We start from the raw sequence: 266 nt of genomic DNA, 5'->3' as shown, positions 1-266 counted from the left end.
CCCAGCCACAGCCACCACGGCTGAGAAACCCACTGCAGAGAGGGTCTGACCTGACCTACCCTTTCCATCCTGATACTCATTATGAAAGCCCCAGTGAGCAGAGCCGGAGCTCCAGCGGGCACTTGGGTTCTGGGTTTGCACTGGTGTGGTCACGCTCTCGCTTGCTCACTCACCCTCTACGCTCCAGCACAGGGACCTACCGAGAGGCCCTGCAGTGAGATCTCCTTTGGGGATGGTTTGCACCTTCTCTGGTCAAAAAGGCAGGG

Source organism: Nestor notabilis, unplaced genomic scaffold (genome assembly GCF_000696875.1).
Source record: "Nestor notabilis isolate BGI_N333 unplaced genomic scaffold, ASM69687v1 scaffold6363, whole genome shotgun sequence".
NCBI classification, from domain to species: Eukaryota; Metazoa; Chordata; class Aves; order Psittaciformes; family Psittacidae; genus Nestor; species Nestor notabilis.
Note: the sequence above shows the minus strand (reverse complement) of the source record.